The following is a 22621-nucleotide window of genomic DNA, read 5'->3' on the forward strand; positions in this document are numbered from 1 at the left end:
ATGTCATTGTCATTAATAAAACTCAAATCTGACTTCTGCTCATCTTCTAACTGAAGAGTAGGAATTATAGTCAGAGGTTTTAATGAAAATGTGTAATCCAATTATTTCAACAGGGATGTGGGTAGTGACTCATGCTGAAAAACACTTGCTGATTTTTGACCGAGCTTTGCAAAAATAGGCAAAGTGACTAATTTTTTCAAGATTATTTCCATGTTCCTTGGAATATGGAACATGGACACTAGACACAGAAAAAATGCCAGGACTTAAGTTCCTAGTATGCATATGCCACTCAGAGAGGTTTAGATGAATGGATTAGAATAATTGTTTTAATTTTGCTCAGTGACTGAAAGTTTCTGCCAGGCAGTGGAAACTGACTCATTCATGCAGGAGCCACCCTCCACGTGTGCTTTGATGATCTGGATGTGTCTTTATAAGAGTACATTTCGTGACTCCTCAGAAATTACTTTTTACACCGCAGGCAACTGTAAAATAATCCTGAAGAGGGCTCAGTGTGAAGCGAATGACATTTTCTGTATTCATGATTTATCATCAGTATGTTTTGTGTGCTAAACAAAATGCAAGAGTTTTCTTAAAAAAATAACCTGTTGCTTCCAGTTTATCAGCGTGTGGCCCTGGCTGTGCTTCCTTCATGTCTAGATCCTTCCTGATGTGACAGAGATTTTCTTGATGTGTTTGCTAACTGCGCTTGCACACTACATGAAATTTATGCTCAGTACATGCTCTGTGGTGTAAAATTGTAGTAGAGTGTGGTAACATATTTACTTTATTGAAAGTAGTCTCACTGTGACTCCAACTCTTAGCAGTACTAAAACTCCTTGAGAAAAGTGCAAGGAAAGGTTGCTGGAGAACAAAGCAACTGGATTCCCACAAAAGGCTGCTTTAAAGGACTGAAATATGATTCAATAAAAATTTTGGTAAAGGCTGCATCATAGTTTCAGTCTGTTGGTGAATTTCTAGACATAAAGCATGACTATGATTAAAACCTGTGATTTTCACCTGTGTCACAGTGTTGTGGGATTCTTGCCCTCTCCTCCCAGGAACAGTATTTGCCAGTAAATTTGGACTGATCTAAAAGTTTCTTTTGCAGTAACAAAAAAAAAAAAAAAAGTGGTGAAATCTTATCTGACAGCTCACAGACAAAATCTGTTCAGTCTTTAAGTCCTGTTTGAGACAACTTTCAGGACAAGGGAGCCATGACAATCTGTAAATCGTGAACAATTTAAATTGTTTCAGTAAATAGTAACATATCAATGAAGCAAACCGGTTTCATCCCCTGTGCTTGATTTTCAGCACAGCTGTTTACCAAGTTTCAGTTGGTTGAACCTGTGTACATAGACTGAAAGGAGCAGGGCTGCACAGAGATCACGAGGACAATCTGGTCTGAAAAACCTTTTTCTGGATATACGAGGCAAAAAAGACTGAGACTAGTGTTTAGAGTGGGCCAGTTATAGAGTTGCTAGTTAAAAACAACTCTCTCTTCACCCTTGAAGGCAGTTCCTGTGACACAGGCATTAATGCTAAACCTATATGAAATAAAATGTCCTGGATCTCACTAAGTTCACACAATGCTGCTATTTTAAATTTCTAATTTACATTTGAACCAGAAATTACCATGGTAAAGGGGTATATTAAGTGGAAATGATCTCTTCAGATACGTTGGAAGTGATGCTCCCAATGTAAGGGCCAGATATTTGAATGGCAAAAAAAGAAACCCTGCCTAACAAAAACCCTCATGCAACCAGGATTGCAGCATGGGCATTGCAAAACCCTGCTGTCTCCTCCCCGGAAGGTGTCAGGATTTCCCAGCTTGCCCATGCTTGGCAGGGCCCCACAGGGTGAGCAGTGCCCCTTCCAAGGCTGGGATAGCCTCAGTCCCTGCTCTCTGAGGATGAGTGACAGGGCTGTGGCTGGGAGGGTGCCAAGAGGAGCGTCCAGGCCCTGTTTTCAGTGACCTCCTGCACTCAAGCACTTGCTCCAGTGGTTTACATTTGCTTACTGTACTTGTTTGTGTAGCAGCTATCACACCACTGGTGAGAATCCCCCTTACAAAGATATCACCTGGATCTGATGGGTTACTTGTGTCTTGCTGTGCTGAACCTCCTTGTTTAAGAGCCTGCCCCAAATGAGAACTTTGTAGTTACTTTTTTCCCTGACAGCCACATAGCAGCTGATTATGGCCACTGCTGATGCTTTGGGCTTGGGGCTGAAGAGCAAGAGCTCTGCAGCCTCTGGCAGAAGACTCATTCCCTCTATAAAGAAAAGCTACTGGCTTTTCTTTCTAAATATTGGACAATCTTTTCTATAGAAGTCTGCTTGTACATGACCCACATGACCAGAAAAAACCTCTTTGTGTCACTTTGGGAGCAATTTAAAACACTGGCATTTCAGTAGTACATTTCCTTAAGGCAGAAGTGTAAATCTTGCTGGGGGGACACTTTCTTTTACAGGAGTAAGAGTTTTCTGAAGGAAGCTATTTATTTTTTCAGAGCCAATTGAAGAAGCATATTTTGAGACAATAAGCTGACTTTCCTCTTTCTGTTGCAGTGAATGAAATTATCAGGTAAAATGCAAACATTAAAAAACAGTGATTAGAGACAAGCAAACTTACTTTTCACATTTCTAGCTGAGCAGAAGTACTAGTGATGCATTAAAACCCCAGCTTTTTAATTTTGCCAAAATAACACAAAGTTAACCTATGAGTTGCAGCTGAATATGAAATACAATTTCCTTAAATTAAGTAGCTTTAGTTATTTTAATTACAAAAATTATTTTGTGCTGCCTGCATATATGTGGTTCCCAATGGTGCCTAAGAGGAATGAGTGCTTAGATCTTGATTTAGTTTTTCCTTCTTTGCAAGGTGTGCTTTCAAGGATATTTCTTTATGCAATTTTTGCTTCCTGTAATAACTTTCAGAACTTTTATTTCCTCCAAAGTCAGATGTTGCACAGATCAGAGTGCAGTATAGAGTTGATGATTAAGCATATCTATCCAGCTGAATGGCAGTTCTGCCTTCTCCTCCCTGGTTCTGGGCCACAATGTTTCCCTCTAATTCCAGCATTAAACAACTGTCAGTATCAAACACCATTTGCTTGCACATTAGAAGGCAGAAGTAGAAGTAATAACAAATGATTGTGCATGGATGTTTTTTAATGGCTGAACTAAACCAAGGCTTACATCTCATAGCCCAGTATTCTGACTCCTTGCAACTCCCAGGCTGTAAGGGTGAAAAGCAAAAAGACCCAGCAAAAGTGTCCTAGTGCCATTGAACCTTTGTGTTTTGAAAGAAACAACTTTGAGAAGTCATCAGATTGTATCTCTGGCATCTAATAAGTATTTGGATTACAAATGAAAATGCATTGTTCAAACCAAATCTTTTTGGTTTTTGAGTGAAGAGTCAGCCTCTACCAACTTCTCATCCCTCTTGAAGAACTGCAGAAAACAGTCATTATTCCAGTCTTTCCTACCTCCTGCGAAGATATTATCAGACAAAATGCTGTGGTACTTTAGCAGCACTGTAGTTTTAAATGGTCTCCAGAAAAATTGCACATCTTGCTCTTATCTTCTTTCCTCTGGGAAGTCTCAATTACTGCAACTGGAAACAGCTCCCACAACAGCCCTTAAACATCCTGTTGGTTGGGATCATGCTAAGCTTTACTGAACAGAATACTTTCACCTGAAAATTTTGGGATACTTTAAAAGGAACATTGATATGTAAACATTCTGTAATGCACAGAAACAGCTTTTGCCACCCTTGTTTATGGCACTTTTGTTCATGCTTCTCCAAGTCACAGCCACTCTATCACAAAGTTCTTCCTTGAATGGTTCCCAGAAATTATTAAACCACACCTGTAATTAGCTCTGTATGGGCAGACAACTTTATAAATCTGAAACTAAGGACATGACAATAGAAAATTTGTGGATAGCCATCTTCAGGATGAATTTAACAGGATTGGTATTAATCAATTGGAATAATAGATAAAATTTTGATTCTGCAAACCCTTCTCTATCTGGTGGCAGGTTTATACCTGTTAATTTTATCCTTGGGACCTACATTGCAATTACATCCCACATACTGAAGGGACTGTGCTCATGAGTAAATCTGAAAGGACAATGCATGCCTGGGTCGTTGTATGGACATAACATCAAGGATAGCTCTGAATGGATTGCCAGGGAAAATCAGGCTGTAGTACCAAAAAATTCATAGGATGTGCCTATGAATTTTATATATTCTATAAATTCCTATATTTTCATCTACTCAACATTTTTATTACAATTTCTTGTCAGTCAGTATAGAAGTGCAAAGCTTTGCTCTGTGTCAGCAGTCAGGTGGGAATCTCTCAGCAGAGGGGACACTGTTTGAAATTGAGTAATTCTGTCACTATCATACCACAGTGCCTGCAAAACCAATATCAGAGGGGGGACTGGGAGACGATCAAGTGCATCTATCCAAATGAGCACCACTGATCCCAGAGATCTCTGTGGAGAGGACTTGATAAGGTGGTGGGCATGGGGGAACCCTGCTGCCCTTGGTTGAGAGAAGGCTGAAAGGAAGGAAAAGGGCTCTGGACACCTGGTGTATCAGAACAACATTGAGAAAAATTCCATGGAAAGGAGCAATGTCACAGAAACAAGCAGGGAGAATGGTGGGAGAAGGGAGTGAGGGGGCAGTAAGATGGGCTGGTGAACAGCAGCCTGGACTTCAGAAGGGCTGCCTGTTTCAGGGATGTATCACACCCCATAGCAGAAAGGTGTCATTTGGCTGGAAATCCAGGACTAGAATGCTGAGGAGCAATATACAAGCCTGACTTCTTGACAACAGGCAACAGGCTCCTCCTTGTCACAATCTAGAGATAAGGAGAATGTTCAGTACATCCAGTGCAAATCTATTTTGACAGGCTCAACAGGATACAGTCCTCTTCCTCAAAGCCCTGATGGGGCTTCACCCTGAACAAAAGTCAGCAATGACACTCCTGATCCATTTTGTGCTGTGCAGTTGCTCCAATGAGGCTGAAGAAAATTTCTTTCTGATCAGCCAGAGTGAAAGCCACCACTGTAATTCTGTACTACCACCATAATGACAGATAGCCCACATGAAAGCTGGAGTCAGCTTTTGATTCTATATGCTAAGTTTTTCACTCTAGGAGTACTGCCTTTTGTGCTGCAGAATATTTTGATGTAAATGGGAAGTTAGTGTTGATTTTGGATACAAATGCTATGACTTTCACTAACTGGAATAATGTACATGTCTGCAACTGAGCATTTTTCAAAGTGGCTGCTTCCTGCACAGGTGTAAAGGACATGTTTCAAAGAAGAATGTGGGTTTTTTTAGCTCATCTTAAAGATGGCAAATGGAAAGGTGTGCAGTCCTCTCTAAATAGAAAGAGGATACATAGTGAAATTTCTTTTAAACTTCATGATGACACATCCTCCTGACAGAAGAAAAGAGAGAAGGCATGAAAATTAGATCCGGTTAAGGCATTTCAATTTATGTTCATTCAACACCATAGGCTCAGCTCTGCTCTTCATTTGCATTTAAACAAGGAAGTTTCAATAAAGGAATTGTTGAATTACTTGGGAGTGTCTTTAGGGCAGTGTGAAAAGACAGTGAAACTCTTCTGTTCATTAACCACAGTGGTAGGAAGTTTACTGAGACTTCTGGCTACATTTTGGGAGATGCAGGGAGGATCCATCCCCAGCAGCACATGTGTGGTTTTAGACACAGCATAATTTTGTTCATGTGATGAAATTTAAACTGTTTGCACTTGCTTAGATATTTTGTTGCATCAGGAGTCTATTAGAGCTTTGTTTTGTGCTAAACTAAAGAACTAGGTTAAAAACAGGTCAAGAAGGAATTATTTCAAAAACACACATAATAATCATTCTTAGTCATATTTCAGAATTTCTGATGGACAATAGCAAAACTGGCAAACTCATGCTTTCATGAATTCTTCCCTCTCTTTCCTTATGGTGATGAGCAGCCTTCTTAAACTCCCACCTGATGAAGTGAAGGGAGTTTGTGCTGGCACCACGTAACAGAACTTCATGGTGCAGATCTCCATTAGCCCTGGGTATGTAGGACACTCCAGTGACCCCACTAGACTTTGTGTCCAGAGTCCATGATTGCTCTCCTTGGCAAGTTATTAACTGGCACTTAATTTTATAATGGTGCTGAACTTTGAGTCCTGATTGTTTTGTTCTTGAATATACCATAAAGGTACATTGCACAAAAAGGGGAGGGCTGGGGGGGGAGAGGGGGAAGGGGGCAGGAGGGTTATTTTCAAGAGGTCAGATTTTTTGCAAGATTTTAAGGAAGTAAATTTTTTGGAATAGAGTTGTCACATGCCAGGCTATGGGAGATATGATCTGTGTCTTCTCTTTTTCTTTCTTTTTTCTTTTTTCTTTTTTTTCCTGCTTGTCCAATCCAGTTCCAGGGATTTTGCTGTTTTGTTTAAACTCAGGTTTTCCAGAGTTGAAATTATGTAAATTACTTATGTAGATTAGTTCCTGTGTCAAGAGAGCAGGCACTGGAAACATCTCTGGTTTGTGTCCTTCAGGCTGTTAGCAAGTAAGTTCTGCGAGTTTGTGTGAGGGGGGAATAAGCAAGGACCTGACAAACAGATTTGCAAGCCAGTCCCTCAGCTCTTCCTTTTTAATCCCTCTGATCACCTTGACTCTGGAAGGCAGTTGATATTCAATATTCCTATATCTGCAGGTGGATTTTTGGTATTAGAGATTATAGCAATTCCTGACAGAAAAGCAATTGCACACAGTCTGGCATTTGGTCATTCCAGATCCAACTTTCGCCTGATCAAAAAAAAAAAAAAAACCAACCCCTTTTTTTTTTTTTTAATTAAGCAACTTTACAAATGTTAAATATTTTTAGCTCTGAGGGCAGCTTTTTGATTAGTATATTACATTGGTGGTTTTCTTACATGAAATAGATTTTCCTGTTTGCTTATAAAATTATCTGGGACTGGCAGTTTTTAGTCATATAGTTGATTCATAGTGTCTCTAAGTCTCCTGTCAGCTCTATCTTTGATCTGTAACAGATCAAAAGGGTCAAATATTTGGGTTTTGCTGGGGCTTTTTGGAAAATTAATGTGGGACTGAGTAAAGAGGCTGGGAGGTGGTTTTTTATGAAAACATCACCAGAACAAATGTACCCATCTGAATCATCTCTTCCACTTTCAAATAGGATTTATTTCTGATTCCTGAACATGCTCTCTTTCTCATTTATTCTTCTTGCTGCTCATGTGAAAAAGAACAGACACAAATACCAGGAAGATGGGACCCCTTCCCCAGCCATAAAAGCAAGGAAAGTTCACAGGAAAGGACAGGAGAGCTGCAGCCCAGGTCACAGTCCCAGCTGTCCCGAGGGCATGTGCGGGGTGACTCCATACCCTGGCCCATGACCAGATAGGTCCAGTGGAGAAAGAGAAGTTTTAGCTTGCTGAGGAGGGCACAATGCACAACCATGATGGATATTAACTGGACAGGTACGGAAGGGGGAAGGGTTCAACCCTGTGCAGCTTCTCAGATTATTATACAACAATTAAAATAGCTGCCCCCGTGTAAAAGCATGCCATCAGATAACAGGACACTGACTCATTAAATGGGCCCTTGCCAAAATTGTTTCTGGAGTGTTCCAGTTTCTTGCTTGGGTCATGATGTTGAATCATTGCTTGCACTCAAGCCCTGTGAGCCAGCTCGCTGGCTGAGCAGACCCATAAACACAGCTGTGCTGGCGGCTACCTTTTAAAAGGGTTTCTCCAAGCATTGGGCTTGACTTTTAAAAATAGCCTCTTTCTTTTGCACAGCCTCTCATCTTCAAAGCATGACCTCCTTGCTGAAATCTGGTTGTGAAATACGACTTTCCCGTTCACCTGCTAGCAGTGGGATGCTTTCTGTGCGAGTTGGGTGCAATGGCACAGTATTTCATTCCTGTTTGGTGATTTAAGGCTGTCAGCAGCAGGCTGTGCCATGATGTGCCTCTCTCTCCTCTGTTTGCCTGTCTTTTCCCAGGAGAAGATGCCATTTCCATTTGTATGGGGTTTTTTTGACCATTTGCACTGCAAATGCCTGTGAGAGGGGGGCAGACATAGGAACGTTTGCAGCATCCTCTAATTGGTCCAATGCTAGCTGCAAGTTTCTGCACATTTATAAATTAAATAACCTTTTGGTTATAGGCCCACATTTCATACAACTACTCCACTTCTGAGAAACCAGAAGGAAAATAAATTTTGCCTCACCTGACCCCAGGGTTACGTTTTTCCTGGCAGCTTTCAGCAGAATCACAGAAAGTCATTTGGAGGTATTACACCAAACATGTGCAGCTTGCATCTCAGACTTCCAAATTTATTTTGTCTGCTAGATATTGTTTTTGTTTAGAGTAACTTTTGTAACCAACAGTTTTCACTTATATTTACTAAATATGCTTAAGGAAAATAAAAGTAGGTAGCAGACAGTTTATTAAATTAAATTACTATCAATGTATTATTTGTGTCAGAACCTGGGGGTGGCCTGCTAACCTCACTGGAGCAGGCTGGCTCATCCATATAACATGTATCCCATGTCTTCTCTGGTACATGTAATAACCCTCCTAGATCTAAGGCATAATTATAATTTCCCATATGCTTTTTCTTTGCTGTCAGCTCCTGAAGTATAGCCTAGGGGTGTCATGAAACTGAAGATGTGCATTTGACCAGAGCATAGGGTCACACAGGGTCACCTGGGAGTGCAACAACCCTTTAGAAGATTCTGCTGCATCAGCCCAGGCAGCCATTCCTGGCACTGATCCATTGTCTGTCCCTGCAGCCACATTTCAACTTTGGTCAGGAAGAACTGGCTGATTCTCTCTAAAAGAGGACCTAGAAGACAGCAGAGGGGTTCATTGGCTGGGAATGGTCAGGACACATGTATCATGCCTTGCTGTCTCACAGGGCAAATGGAGGTGCAGCACAGTGGGCAAGTGGGCAAGTCCTTCCTTCACCAGGAATCTCCTCCTAGGAGTAAAAGTGGTCCTTGTTCAGAAGGGAGTTTCTGTAGCTCCTCCTCAAGATATGAAAGCTAAGGTCCAGGTGATGTTCTTATGTTATGGCCTGTTGAGAATTTTTTTTAAGCAAAACACAGTTTTGGTGCAGAGCATACATGATTAGAACCAAAAATGTCCTTTTAAGAACTAAGTTTCAATTGAACTTTCATGTCCAGAATGTAATTTATGGGCAGAACCAAGAGAAAGAACTGCTGCAAAGCAGGGCAGAGAATCTATCTGAGTTGTGAGATGCCAGCAGTAACCTCTATCCCAGCTACAAAAGTTGGGGCTCCTGTGTGCCACTCTGCACTGAAATGCAACATATTCCTTTTCCCCATGCCACATCTGCAGCTGTTGGTTCCTTTTTCTGAGCTAAGAACTGACACTGAGTTTTATAAAACATTGTCAAGCTCATAGCTTGACAGGCACTTAGAGAAACTCCTAACAGGTTTTGCTGCTATCATAAATTTGCCCTGCTTTCACACTGTTCCTTATTTTCTTTGATAATCCCAGTCTAAACATATAATTATATTCATTCTGGCTGAGCAGCTGAGGAAGCATTGACTTCCCTGTTCTGATGAGAAACAAGAGCACTGTTTGATATTAAACAGTGTGTTGTTTTGGTGCTTTTGCTGCTTTTGAGTGTAAGGACATCAGGAACAAAGTCCTGTAATGGGATAATAAATAAACTGTGTTTTCCCCTTGCTGAAATAAAGGCACAGTAGCGTGCAGTACATTACCTGTCAGAGGTTTCCAAACCAACAGGCAGACAAGCCATGGGATTGTTCCCTTGTACCTCCTCATCAGAAGGTATCCTCTGATCTTCAGATTTCTACCTGTCCTCGGTGTTTCTTCCTTGTTTCATGATAAGGTCAGCTCTTCCGGAATGTGTTTCTTTAAGGCTAGGTTAATTTAAAAATTATGCCTAATGAAATAAAGTATAGCATAATCTCAGAAAATTGCTTTTTACTCAGGGTTAGAATGTTACTGTGTACTTTTTTTGATAAAGTTTCTGTGACCTGGGCAATATGTGAGTGATTCGAGTTTGTGTTTGTGAGACAGAACTGGTTTTCATATGTTGCTGTTTTAAGACATGAGTAATGAAGTCAGACCTCCCAAGCCCAGTATCTAGGCACCCATACAGTCTTCAAAGGCTCTTGAGCATGCTTAGTTCCTACTTATCTCAGTGTGTATTTGACAGACAGCGACTAGAGGATTTAAAATTATTATAGCAGGCTGATCTATGACTAACACAACTTATTGAGTCTGCTTCTCTACAATACCACTGTAGGATTACAGGGCAATTCCAGTTTTAGTCCAGGTTCCCAGCAATTCCCATCCTCCCAGCCTCTCCCCTGTCCTGCAGGCTGTGTGGCTGCTGAGGGCCATGAGTCCCATCACCTGCACGTTGTACAGCCCTGCTGGCCACTGCTTCCCCAAATAGCATTGGGGAAAAACTCAGCTTCATATAAATGTAATCTCAGAGCTAGTCCTGGCTTTCCCAAGGCTGCACAAACTCCCTGAGACCTCTCCTCACCCATGAGTGGTTTGACTGTGCCTGGTGCAGAGATCCACAAGTGGGAACGTGGAGACAAAAGATTGGAAGACATGTCACATTTGTAGGCCCTGCAGGGGCGGGATATAGGACCATTTTTAGGAAACCAGGATGGGAGCACCACACATTCAGCAAAACCAGGAAGAGCACGCAAGTGTTAGGATGTGCAAACAGGGAAATTAACTCAGGCAAAGACAACGAGTCTATTATTGTCCGTTTGCGCAGTTACAGCAGCAAACGTTGTCTTCTGTGCCAAAATGCACTCTCCTCTTCCAAATTTTGCAGTAGTTTCTATGTGTATGTTTTCAGTGTCACAGCTGCTTTACTGCTAGAGCACCTGCCATAAGCCAGAGTGGCTTTAGCCTTTTAGCCATGAACTGCTGCTGGACTTTGTTCGCTTTGACGCGCTAACCTTTGGCCAGCTGAAGTAGCAGAGAAGCTGGCTGCTCCCGGAGAAGCTGGCTGCTCACGGTGTACCCAGGGAGGAACCTTTTGTAAAATGCCCTTTAATCAGTTCCAGTCATTGTTAGGGGTTGTAATGATTTAGGTTTCGTTGATAGTTTCAGTAAAAGAGCATCTGAAAGCACAAGGTCTGTCCTGCTGCTTCTCTGTGACCTCCAAAGTCCCTGGCTGAGGTCTTGAAGCAGTGGATGGCCGGGTGCTGGGAACACCCATTGACAGAGGCACCAGCTGTGTGACAGCTTAGCAGGGCACAAACCTCTTCTGGCAGCCAGCTGGGGAATGACCTGTAGGTTAGTCACCATAACCCATGGCAGTATTGTGGTCATGGTTGTATTTTCTGTGGTATTTAGAAGGGGTTTGGGCTGTGTCAAAGGGAGCCTGGACAGTGAGAGACCTGTTTCAGTCTCTTGGGAAGTAGCAGATGCCCTAAAACACAATGTCCATTGAGGAGGTGGTTATGAAAAGTCTTGTTTCAGAAATCTGTCTTCTTAGCTACTAAATGCAAGGGACTGTCTTATGCTTTAGATAGGAAAGTTGATCCTTTTGTGAAGCTGTCTGTGCTCTGAGCATGGCTGAGCATCCTTGTTAGAAACAGGCATTGTGGAGGCTCCTGTTCTTCCAGGTCACCAGTGCCACAGCATGCACAGCAAACCCCATGCTGTGCTCCCCAAGTGCTCTTTCAGTGTTATGTTTCACATTCTAAGATGATCAATAACAGACCAAAAGTAACCTTTTCAAGTGTATAAAATGGTCTTTTTTGGAGTAAATACACAAAGACAAAATATTACTTTTTCCTCTCTGAAATGATACAGCTCAGTAACTACATAAAAAAAATTACTTTTCTTTTATTGGCATCATCAAGGCAATTTTAATCTGCTTAGATTTAATTTCTAGCAATAACTGTTCCCAAAAGAATTGAGAGTTTCCAAAGAAAAACAGTTTTAAGCCTCAGAATAACCTTACTACTCTTTATTGGTCTTGTGGTACATCTTCAGAAAATAATTTTGCTTCACTTTTCAAAGGCCAGGGATTAGAACAAGGCAAACCTCGCCACCTGACAACTTCATTTGCTTTTTCTGGAATGTGCTCTCTTTTACATCCACCAGTTTCATACCATGAAGCATATGAGAAGTCAAATAAAGTCCTGATATGACATAGTTCATGTCAAGCATGATGATGTGGCACCATGAGAGTATTGGTTTCATTCAAATAAACTTAATACACCAACAAAATTTCAACCACCTCTTCATATACACCCCTAAATATAAACAGAACAAATACTTTCTCCTACAGACAGAAAATTCAGACCTCAGAGGTGACACGAAAGTCTAAGTATTTGGACAGATGACAACCTGGTGGTTGCCACATTAATCAATGTGCTAGATAGCAGTAGATTACATATTCATATTCAGACATTCTGTGCTAATCTTACAGAATACTCACTGGTGAGGCAGCAGGAAGGACAATGTCCTCATGCATAAATCTCTGCCTACCTCCTTTGGTTCTCTGAGGACAGCACACAGCCAGACAAAGGTCACATTTCAACCGTTTTAGCTTGCATAGGGACTGTTGCAGATCCTTCTCTGGATATTTGGTAAAATGGGTACTTTGAAGATGTAATCTATACATATTCCCACCAATTAAATGTGCTTCCTTTAGGAGTGAGTTTATCTTGCTTATTTTTAGGAAAGGCAAAATCACTGACCTTTTAAAGTTCCTGAGAAGATTTTTAATTTTTTTTCCAAAGAAATTGAGTATCTCTGCATATTAACTGCCATTTGTCACTCATTTAACACACTGACAAGCTGCAATTTCCTGCTTAATTGCAGATGCCTCCTTGCAAACAGCTCATATCTCAGGTACATGGTGAGCATTATTTCTGCCCCACAGCAGAACAGTTGATCACATGGGTTATATCTCAGCTAACAAATAAAACATGCTGGGAGGGAAGGAGAAGGCTTCACCTAAAAGGTTGTCTGCTGTGCTGTCTTCCCTGAACCCAAAGACAGCACAGCAGACAGCTTTTTAGATAAATCCTTCTCCTTCCCCCCCAAAACAAGGCCTAGTTTGGGTAGTCCAAGTACCTGCATCCATCTTGCAGAAGAGAAGAAATCTGAGAAACACAGCAGAGCTGAGAGTGCAGATACTGCTCTGAGCATCTCATTTTGTGGCTCCTGCCCCTCCTTTAACCAAAGTAAAAATATCTCCCTGTCTCAGGACCATTTCACATAGCTTTCAAGCCTGAACTTAAGGATTTAGTTACTGCCAGTTGGGAAATGTCTTCTTGAAAATACAAACCTTCTCTTGGAGATAGGAAGTGTGGGACTTAGGCTCTTGCTGAATGAGACATATCTCCTGCTTGGGTGTTGTCAGTGGCTGGAGAGTGGCAGATTCTGGGTCATAGTAGAGATATTTTCTTTGCTGAGAAAGGGAAAGAGCAATTTGGCTAGTGGTTTTAATAATTGCTGCCATTCAGACCATTCTTTTCATTCCTAGCTATTTCAGCTATTATAGTCCTTGAAAACCCAGACACTTTGCCTGGTTTATCTTGTCAAATATCTGTTGAGGTATGTCACCAGCACTCTGAGATTTTTCTTTGAGAAAGAAGCATTTTATAGCAGAAGTGCAGTTCTGTAAGAAAATCACCTCACTGTGGTTATTGAGAGCTTCCCATTAACACAGCCTTTGAGCACTTTCCAATTTAATTAGACTGGCTCAACCCCACAGGTGACTTGGGCAGCTCTGGCAGTCAGGGGGATGATGCCTGAGGGTCCCACACCAGCAGTGGGCCCTGGCCCAGGTGCAGCTGCAGAGGTGAAAGTGCCCTTTTAGTATTTAACTATGTTTCATTAAGGTGAGCACTTTTACCACAAAGTTGCAAAGTTTCTGTCAAGAGTTTCTTACCTTGCACTTCTGTTTGTGCCAAGCAGCTGGCTGGGGATGGATGTAGCTCTAGCACTTGCCTGAGCTGTAGATGATGTTTGGTGGAATAACAGGCAAATCCACCCTCTTTCCTACCCTGCAGAAGCACACCTTAGATGGCAACATAGCTCAAGTCACGTCAAAAGAGTGGCTAAGGAGCAGCATGCCTGCAGCTTGGTTCTGGCACAATGCTGGCTGCAGAGAAGAAAGCTCAGCTGGAGGCAGGTTTGCAGCCCCAATCCTGCCTGCCCTAGGAAGGTCAGCAGTGGAGAGGAGCAGGCAGGATGCAGAGGTTGGCAGAGGAGGAGCCAGAGTGCAGGGCTGAGCTCAGGTAAGGCATGTGACAGCATGGGTAAATCTGTGCTGGACCACATGGACAAATCTGCCCTGCCATGGGCCAAGAGATGTGACCCCACTCCTGCTGCATGGCAGCACCCACCACTGATGGGTGACTGAGGCACAGCAAATTCCTTGCCTGGGAGGTCCCATCACAGCCTGCTGAAGGCAGACTTCTCTAGTATTGGTGCCTTTGCTGTGCATGCCAGCTCAGACTCTGCTGACATCATCAAAAGCTGCTTTTTCTAATCCTGACAGTAAATCAGGTTTCTGAAAAATTGAAGCTGTGGACATGTAATAAAATACAATATTAGAGATGCTGAAGTTAATGGGTATTTATAATTCCCCAGCAGATCATTCAGTCTCCTGTAATCTAAACTTTTCCTTTATGTTACTGGAAGGCAGAAAAATAAATTTGCCTTCCTAAAGGAAACTCTGTCAGTTTTCTTATTGGATAACCTCTTTTTATACACAATTTCCATGTGATGCTTATTGTTTCATTTTCAATAAGACTGAAAATAGGAGTTTTCTATTTTCATTCATTTAGAATGAAAATAGAAAACTTATTCCCTGACCAAAGAAGATGTCTGTTGGCTGGAGGAAGAGTTTTTCCCTTAGTGTCCTTATATTCTACTGTGAGCAGTAAAAAAGCAGAGCGATTACTAGAAGAGACTGTGTGTGCTCACCACACTAATTTTCATACCCTGATTCTGAAAGCTCCTGTAAATATACAGTCAATGTTTGGAGGCCTTTATTCTCTTTCTTGTGGACATGTATCACATAACCCTGTGGTTTTCTTTGCAGAAAGGCCCTGCAAGGAACCAGCAAGAATGTTGTTTGCCAGGAACCTTTTAATTGTCAAAATTGGTTGGTACATGTTTGGCTTGTGCTGGTTGGCTATCCCTGCTAGCCACAGGAGGTGCCCTTTGAGGACCTTTTGGTGACCCATTGAGCTCACACTACTGTGCTGCCCCTCCTTCCTTGGCTCCTCCAGGACCTTCAACCCCACAATAGCTACACTGCTAAAACTCCCCAGCTGCATACAGACTTATAAAGAGTTGCAATTTGCTATTCTACCCTCTGGTCTCCCTCAATGATTCAGTGAGCTCCTTGGTGTCACAGAAAGGCTGTCATTTACCCCACTGTGGAATCTCATTGGCTTCTTCAGAGGAGGAGCTGTGCTCTGAAACTTCATTCAGCAGGTTTTAAAAGAAACACTTCCCCTGTTTTCCCATGAATTTGCTCAATGCTGGTGACTTGATAAATGCATTAAGCCAGCAATGCTGGCAGAGGGACAGGTCCCACCCTCTTTTACCCCTCTGCCAGCACAGGTGCTCAGGGGGTGTGGGTGGGTGCACGGTGCAGCTACACAAAAGCCTGTGGCAGCACCTGCAGAGGCTGCAGTAAGGATGGAGAGGAACCCTGTGCAGACAGCACCAGTTTAGCCTGTTGGTGAAGCTGTGGTGTGAAGAGTGGTCTGGTGCAGCCACATCAGGCTAGCAAGGGCAAAACCTTTTTCCTATGGAGTGTTTTATTTACCCTAGGACTGAAAAGCAATTATTGTATTAACCTCCCTTGTAGATATGTCTATCCAGAACCCACCCTGTATTTATTTTAATGGAAAGCAAACATGCCACAGAAATGTAATGGCTGTGGCTATATAAAACCAAAAAACCCTACATTGTATTTTGCTGGTTTCCTTCTGTTTTGTGTGCTAATTTAAAAGCTATTAAACTCCATGGGTTTATTCAGTATCTGTCTGACATTTTGGAACCTAAAGCCTGCTTTCAAGTTTAAATGAAAGCACAAAATTCTACATGGGGAAACTGAGCTTGACTGTTACAGTGATCCTCTGTGCTGACTTTCATTGCAGAATGACAATAAAATGGATTTTTGCTAAAAATAGAACAAAACCTTTGCCTAGTGACCATAAAGGTTACCAGAGCAAATCCTACTGCCCATGAACTAGAAAAGCCTAAGACTGAAAAACAAAATGGGAAAGCCCAAGGTGTCCTTGGCCAAATTTCCCCCTGTTGGTACTCCACCTTCAGGTCTGTGACTTTGTCATCTCCATGGTGGGATAAGGCATGGGGCTGGCAGAGCAGATGGGGAGTCCATCTTTAAAAAGGTAATTCTCTGTGATGTTGTAAGGTAAAGATCAAAACATTGACATAGGTTATGCCCAGAAGAAGCTTGGGTGTGAGAGAACTTGGAAAGCTGTGTCTGTTACAGACTTTGTGTTCTATGAAGGATCTCCCCAGGCTTTGGTCTCCAATAGCTTAGGGAAGTCAGGAAATGACAACATCTGCTGTATTCACTCACATCGTATAAGAACACGTGTAAAATAACATGTTATTAATTTAAATAAAGTGGTGTTGTCCCTTTAAACATTCAAATAGGCAATAAAATTGTTCTATAAACATGTGGGAACCTGTTTCACCAAACACAGAATGGCTTTGTTAAAAAGAAGGAAATTATAGAAAAGGAAAAAAGAATGCTGTTTGTTACTTCTGAGATCCCAATTTTTGTAGCTGTATTGTGACTGATGCTGGGTTTATGTGTGAATATAGTGATCAAGACTTTCTGAGATTGAGAATAGAGACCTTGTTGGTCACTCTTAGATTCATGTGTCCTTTCAGTGAAATACTTTACTCAGTACAGTCCTTTCTCTTTCTACTGCAGTCTCTGAGTAATTTTTGAAGAGCAAATAAAATCATAAAGACCAACCCATTGTTCACTCCTTACTCTCTCTTCTCAGTTCACTTGCTCACATGTCTGCACTGTCACATAATGCTAAGTTTCCATCATGAAATATCTCCTGAAAAACCTTTTACTACTATAATCATCAAAAACACTCACTCTTATCTGGACAATGACATCCCGCCAATAAAATGATGAGCCTGTGCTCAGCCTCTGGATCTCCCAAAGCATTTGGATTTGATCTTTCCAAAAATCTCAGAAGCAGATCCAATGCTTCATTAGACAATATCACACTGAGGAGCCCAGTGCACTCCATCTGTAAAGGCCAGTTCTGTCTACTTGTAGAAGAGAGACAGCTGAGGGGAGCCAATTTGTTGGAAGTCTTTTCTGCATCAAGGAGAAGGTCCCCATTCACAGGCATTACCATATTCCAATATCACTTTTCTCCTTTACATTTCCAGCCTTTTCTATCACTGTGTTCAGGAGAATAATTATTTAGGAAAAAATCTTTCACCTGCAATCCCACTACAGGAAAAAATAAAAGGCAATGGAAGGTTTGAGGGAAACAAGGGCATGGACTGGTCTGGACTGATCCCTTTCACATTTCTGAGGATTTAGCCCCCAGTTCACTGTAGATAATTAAAATGACAAAACAACTAAATATATATGTTATTATTGTAACAGTGGGTGGGTTTTATTCATTGTAGTCAGCTGTCCATTAGGAAAGAAGTGCTTATATTTTTGACCCAGAGCAATGGATGCTGTATGGAGAGAGGAACATGTGGTGTATATGCAATCCATTCTTCCTGCTGCTTGCATGGCTCTGCCCTTACCACTTTTCCACTCTTCCTTAGGTGGCATCCTAAAGGGGTATATAAAGAGTTGTGCAATCATTATGAACACAGTGGTTTTGAAGTCAAAGGAAACCTGGTGTCTAATGTCAGGGAAAGCTGGGAGACACACTGCGGAATTCTGCCCTAGTTTCTGAAGTTTCTTATAAAAGCACAGTCTGCAGGAAAAAACTAACGTATTTTTAAATTCTGCCACTGGGAATGGTAACACCTCAGAATACCCTGCAACAGATGAACTGTTGATGATCCTTGCTTTAAACAATAATGGGAAAGTAACTTGAAAACTAACAACAGGATGCAGCTAAAAGTGAACATATGAAATGAAAGCCATGGATTCGAGAGGCCTCCCTACCTGATCCTAATTGACACAGCATTTGAACAGCCTTCTGAAAATGAGCCCATCAGCTCACCAGCATCAGTGCTTTTTCACTTACTTCAGAAGACTCTTCTCTGGGCATTCAAGTACACACACAATTGTAGATGATAGGATACACTTTACAATATTTTTAGCTTTAAGTTTGGTTTGTTTTCCAACAGAAAAATATGAAGTAAGAGAAATATACTGAATTTTAAAAATCAATTAATTTGATGGAGTTTTGCAAATCCATAACTGCCGATTTTTTTTTTTTTCACTTTCTTATAGAGATCAGAGGGATTGAGGCATGGGTCTTATTTTGGCAGAATCACTTAGATTTTTTCCCCAGTTTTGATACTGATTTTTTCCATAGTTTTGGAATTTCCATGCTGCAGCTTCCCTGCTATTTAAATTTCCATGCTGCAGCTTCCCTGCCTGCAGGGCAGTACCTGCTTCTCTGCAGCTCTTACAGCTTAACATTTGCAGGGATGAATTCTGAAGATGAAAGTCTTGCACAGTAGACTTGGGCTGCCAGCACTCTGGGACCAGGATCCAGGCTCCAGGTGTGTTTGTACAGTGCCCAAAACACCACAGCCCAGCACAGTGGATAAACAAGAATAAAAATCCAGAACAGAGTGATTGTAATCACCCATTGGTTTGCAGTGTAAGTAGAACAGGTCTCCTTCCTGTTTGCTTTCAGAAACCACCACAAAGATGCTTCTTTTGCCAGTCTTTGCCACCCTCCACATTTTTCTCTCTAACTTGGAGCCTTCTAATATTATAGTGCTTATCTCTACACCCACTGACTCCCTTACCCCTCTTCCTTATTGACCAGCCTCTGACTTGGCAATAGAAGGTTATTTCTTAAGTTTTACATGCCCAGACTAAAGGACTCAAAGGACAAGAACAAATTATTATGTAGGACCATCTCAAACAAAGTGACTCTGCAGAATATGCTTGCATTTCTGATTTGTCACTGACAGCTTAAGACACTTTTCCTTGCACATGTGGATGCCCTAAGGTTGCTGCTTGTGTGCTTTGGATGGAGGTTTGGATCACGCTTTCTTTTTGGGATAGGAAAAAACAGTAAAAAAGGAGAGAAAGAAGAAAGGAATGGTTATGCCTGTAAAAAACACCTGGGAAAGGACTGAAAACTGTAGTTGTTTTGCTACTGCAATATGCTGTTTGCTTTTCACCTTCTTCAGGCTGTCTCCTTTCCCAGAAATGGGCCCTCTCCCAAGGTATGCCCAGCTCCCTCTTCTCCTGCTGTCTGGCTGTGCGCACTGCTTGCCAACTGGGCAAATCTATCATCCAGAGAGTGTTTCGGAGCAGTTCCTCCTCTTGGCTGCTCGAGAAGGTGTGTTGTTTGCTTTGCCTAAGTGCTCCCAGGGCCTAATGCTCCGTTGTTATGTACAGACCATTTCTACTGTCATGAATCATGTTTTACCACCCCTGTGCCTTTACTTCTGCACCAGGTGCTTTTTTTCCTTCTGAGCAAACACACTGGAGGTTCCGTGTTTACTGCTGACACAGTGCATGTCGGGTACACGGCATAGGCTGAGTTATTCCTACCGTCCCGCCGCCGACATGTTCACTAAATCTGCTTCTCACTCCAGGAGCTGCAGACCCTTTGTTTTTTCCTACAACCAAAGGTAAATTGACTCAGCGCAGCCTGAAATAATTTTGCCAGACACACATAAAGAAAAAGAAATTTTTCTCTGAAAAAGCCTCTTGCAGTCAAGCAAAATATGCCCTTTTCTTATCTTATCTGTTGTGAGTAACCCAAGCTATTTGCACAACGCCTTGTGCTAGGAAGGAGTTGTTTGTACATGTTTCACTCCTTTTTTTCAAAGTTTTGAATTTTGAATGAAATCTTTCTCTTCAAATTCTTTTTACCTGTGAAAATGTTACAGTTTCTCGTTCCTATGCTTCCCTGAAGGTTGGACCCAGCCCTCCCTCCAAAGATCCCTTCATTGCAGATAGTTTTCTATTAATCTTCAAACCACTTTGGAGAGCTCGCCGCGTCTGGCAGCACTAACATCCCCTCTCCCTCCCGTCCCACCCACTTAGCCTCAGCCTAAGAGCCCTTAACAAATGACTCCCAAGGAATTTAAATGGCTAACGCTCGCTGGCCAATAAAGAGATGCATAAACTCTATAACCAGGTTGCACAGCTCTTGCCATTAGGAAGAAAGGTTGCTCGGGCAAAGGCGCGAGTCCCCTTAACCTGTTGCACTTCGATCGCAGGAGCGGAGAGGTAAGGGAAATCTTGTTTGCTCTGTAGGGCTTTTTATCTGGTTTTCATTTATCAGGGAGTTGAGACCAAAAGTATGTCATCATCATCAAGGTATGGGTCCAGGGGTTTGCCTTCCTTTAGAGGGTCCTAAGGGGTTGTTTGAGAATTAAGCAACTGCTTGTAAGACTGAGCTGTGAGATCAACATGTGAATATCTAAAAGAATTTGCATAGCAAATACCAAAACAAATGTCAGAACAATGAACACTAAACCACTGCTATTTTAGACAGAAGAAAACAAAATCATGTTTCTGAGATATCTTTTCTGCTATCTTAAATTAATGAAGCAAAAGGCAGCCAATTGCAACTGCTTGACACTGTGTTTCCAATCAGTCTGTCTCTGACATTGTCTGTGCCGCCTGGCATTTTGTTCTGCTTTTTCAAGAGATCGGCGTTAAAAATCAAACTTTAAAAGTGGATTATCAGTTTTTGGTGCAGAATTTGGGGTTTGTAGATTGAAGATGGCTAGGAAGATTAAAGTAAACAGGGTATATATGCAAGTATTATTAATACAAATTATTCTATATAGCTCAATCTGCATACTAGAATTTGAAAGCATTAAAGAAAATCAGCTTTGATATTCATATTCTACTTAAGCAGCATGTGAAATATGTAAGACTTGTATGTGACATTGGACACATGATGCTAATCTGTTCACCTTTATTTATTTAATTATTAATTTATTGTTTTATTGGGGTCAGTGCTGATAAGTAGTAGTGAAGTTTGAACTTAAACCAGGAAAAAAAATAAATGCAGTTGTTGAAATGAGGTTCAATTAAAACCAATGACAAAAATGTCAATTTATGTGTGGACGAGATGCAGCAGCTGTACATAATGGTGTCCTGTCCTGAGCTAGGTGGGATTGAAACCATGATTCAAAATGCATCTGTGAGCACCCCCTCTCCCCTTGCACATCCAAGCTTGCCATGGATGACAGCCTGTGCTCAGAACATTGGAGGGATGTCATGGCAAATGTTACTGCTGTCCCCTGCAGTGCTCCATGGCCTGGCAGACTGGGTTGTAGAAAGGACATCTTTGTCAGTCGTGTTATCACAGCTGATCTCTGAAGGCTTTCACACCAATGCAGTCTGCAGTTGGTGTTAGCTGATGGTTTTGCACGAAAGACCTTGCCAGTGTGTGTAAGAGTTGAGAGAGGTTTCTAATTCAATTGACATGGTTAATCCAACAGCACATTGAAACATGCCCTTTGTGTTTGTCAAGGCCACATGACTGTCTGTCAAGAACTTGTTGTAACGTTGTTGGTCTCATTATTTTTCCATAGGTTTCTCATATAGCTTTGCACTTTATAATCCAGTTTAGATAATATGTTGCATTAAAATAAAGTTAACAAAGGAGTCACCATTTCACTACTCTTTTTAATGATTTCCATTCAGTTCTGCATTTCACCTCCAGTCTTCACTGAAAAAAATTATTGAATCAAATGATCCTTGTCTTCTTTCTTCAGCTTCTAATTAAAAGAGAAGTAATCTCACTTAAGGTCAGCAAAAGGTGAATTTCAAATTATATGTGTCTCAAACCCCACTCCTTTTCTGGAGCAAACAGAAATTTCATTTCAAAAACATAGATATTTCCAAGTGAGCTGTAATTTCAGTAGACTTAAATAGTCTTGAATTAACCCAGCACAGGAGAGCTGCCCTCTGAGAGATTTCCTGCCTTGGTTAAACATTTTTTTTTTAATTTATAATATTAACACTGGGCACGGGTAACAAGTGCTGAAAATCTCTTCCTTGTACTTGTAAACCTTGTTTCTCAATTCTCCAACCCAACGTTCAAAGGTCTGTACAAGCTCCTTAGATCAGAGGTCAGGTACAAATTGCTGCACTTTGCAGCTCCTTTCTGCCGATATGACAGAATTTCACGGGAGAGACGACTGCCTTCCAGCCCCCACTCCTCAGCGCTCAGCAGTGCCAGGCAGTTAAAATGGTGATATGTACAAGTCAGCCATTGGTACCTCCGTTTAATTAATAACTAACTGGGTTTCAGCGGTGCAAGGTGCATATTATAAAAAGGGTCAAATGTCAGTGCACAAAGGGAAAAAAAAAAAAAAAAGGACAAAACCCCAGAACCCCAGCCA

The 22621-nt window shown here is 41.6% G+C and overlaps 1 protein-coding gene across 6 annotated transcripts in view; it reads left to right on the forward strand.

Annotated features, from left to right (window-relative positions):
* Positions 1-22621, forward strand: part of RBM47 (RNA binding motif protein 47) — a 76029-nt gene that overhangs the window by 34641 nt on the left and 18767 nt on the right. For 2 of the 6 annotated variants that reach the window (XM_009100200.4, XM_018925800.3), the window contains exon 1: positions 20399-20489. The exons of 3 other annotated variants lie outside the window; for them this stretch is intronic. The gene's annotated coding sequence lies outside the window, so the exon portion shown is untranslated. Of the gene's footprint in view, positions 1-2425; positions 2582-20398; positions 20490-22621 lie in introns of those variants that run through there. One more of the 6 variants, XM_050973927.1, reaches the window with a different exon arrangement.

Source organism: Serinus canaria, chromosome 4 (assembly GCF_022539315.1).
Source record: "Serinus canaria isolate serCan28SL12 chromosome 4, serCan2020, whole genome shotgun sequence".
Taxonomy (NCBI): Eukaryota; Metazoa; Chordata; class Aves; order Passeriformes; family Fringillidae; genus Serinus; species Serinus canaria.